At 37.8% G+C, this 2,059-nt stretch overlaps 1 long non-coding RNA gene across 1 annotated transcript; it reads right to left on the bottom strand.

The window, feature by feature from the left end:
• Nucleotides 1-73: 73 nt before the first annotated feature.
• On the bottom strand, nucleotides 74-533 carry LOC113337618. Its single transcript, XR_003354309.1, has 2 exons — nucleotides 338-533; nucleotides 74-198 (listed from the first exon to the last, which is right to left on the bottom strand). It is a non-coding gene; the product is annotated as an uncharacterized LOC113337618 (long non-coding RNA).
• Between the last annotated feature and the right edge of the window lie 1,526 nt (nucleotides 534-2,059).

The raw sequence follows: 2,059 nt of genomic DNA, 5'->3' as shown, positions 1-2,059 counted from the left end.
TTTCTGACTATGACCATGGGGTTTCAATTGAAACCTAGAAGTAGCTGTTTTAATATCAACCTCCGATTCATTCTTCTTTTTCTGACTATGACCATGAGTTTGAAACCTAGAAATATTACTAGATAAGTTGTTTCCTTTCACAACCTTCTTCTTGCTGTGTGGACGTCGGCGACGCCTACCACCAATTAGTTGTGCTCCCTGTTAAGACAACTTAACAAATTAACAACTGAAAAACAAATTCAAAAGACAAGCTCAAACAAATTTTGGGGGAAAACCCAAAACGAACTTATTTGATTTCAATTGAAATTGAAAGAGAAAGGAAATTGAGATTACTTACTAAACCCAGTGGAGACGAGAATGCCATTGTTGATCTTCAATACATTAACTTATTATAAATAAATTCGAATTACAGAGTGAACCTAGGGTTTGAGGAAGAGGAACGAGAAATAAGAAGAAGAACGTGATGAGTCTAGGTTTACTGAAGAAGTAGATTGGGGATAGATAAGGTCTAGTCAAAATTAGACCAGGACAGGACTGGTGCGGTGTGGGAGGCTCGTGAAAAACAATTTGGGTTTATTTAGTAAAAGAGGGAGAAAAAAAGAGGGTGCGGTGCGTAGGGCTTGAGAAAGAAAAAAATGGATTTGAAAAAGAAACAATTCGAGAAGGTTTAATTGTCTTTAGGTCCACGTATTTGTTAACACGCACATAAAGTTAATAAAAACCAAATTCTTGTTGATCGATGTAATTATGTATGGTTCTAGATACACTTTTAAAATATTGGATTTTCCGTTATTTAAATCGCGTAATGCAGTACATTTCAATAAGATTATGAAACATTTCGACTTATTTATCTCTTATTTTACATATAATGGATTTAATTGGACCAATACATAATTTTCTTTTAGTTTTTTTTGGATTGGGTCTTATAGTAGGAGGTCTAGGAGTGGCTTGCCCACTAGTATATGTCTAGTCTATAATCCCAGGGATAAACCTTTTTACACTCAAGTAATCCAACCGTGGAAAAAAGGATATGGTGGAGAACTGAACCAAGAATTCTCTTTCTTCATCATCAATCGAATCACTGTTCGCGACCCAAGATTCTATTTTATCATCAATCCAATCAACGTTCACGTTTTTTCTTTTTCTTATCAATGAATAAAGCTTGAGTCCACCGGGTTGGGTTCTAATAAATAATGAAAGATGTTATCATATTCACACAATTCTATTAGATGTGAAATATAGAAACCTCTTTTCTTGGTTGTATAGAACGGGTTTTTCTTCGAATCCTTGAGGATGGTACACTGGAATTGTATTACTTAAGTGCTTATTGTTTGCCAAAAATCATACTTCTACAATTGGTAGGTCGCCGGGTTATTCAAATAAGTCGTGTTTTCTATGGTTTTCCTATGTTGCAACTTCTGTACCAATTCGATCGATCCGGAATGGATCGGATAAACATTCACTAACTGAGATTTGTTTTTTCTAACCTGAAGCACTTGATGAAACTGGCATAACTGACTAACCTGCTTTTATACGCTTTTACCTAGAAGAAGCTAATCCAGCAGCTAAACCAAGCTCGAGAGTACTCTGCCAAGTTACTAGTCCGTTGGTCGTGCTACTCCCTCGTCCCTATCCAGATTAGTCCTTCAAGGAGCAAGAGATTTGCTACCAACTGATCAAGGTTAAAAATGCGGATAATGGTCATGAAGGTGGCTTGGATGAATGAGTATCAAGGGTTCGACTTCCAAACCTAATCCTATTTACTTCTTGGCCCTTCATGCTATTGGTTTTGTTCCCCAATTACAGTGGGAAGCAAGATCGTAAGGCGGAGCGAATCCAGAAAGATTACGGTTATGAAAATCCACGAGAGGTGACTGGGCGTATTGTCTGTGCCAATTGTCAGTTAGATAATAAGCCTGTGGATATTGAGGTTCCACAAGATGGCTTTCGGGAGTCTCTTTGTAGGATACTTGTCCAAAGTGTGACCCGTTAGCCCATAAGTCAGTACTGTGACGAAGCAGCTCTTGCTCACCCGACACGATCGTACGAGGTCACAATT

This window comes from Papaver somniferum, unplaced genomic scaffold (assembly GCF_003573695.1).
Source record: "Papaver somniferum cultivar HN1 unplaced genomic scaffold, ASM357369v1 unplaced-scaffold_163, whole genome shotgun sequence".
In the NCBI taxonomy this organism is placed as follows: Eukaryota; Viridiplantae; Streptophyta; class Magnoliopsida; order Ranunculales; family Papaveraceae; genus Papaver; species Papaver somniferum.
Note: the sequence above shows the minus strand (reverse complement) of the source record. Positions and strands in the feature narration are given on the sequence as shown.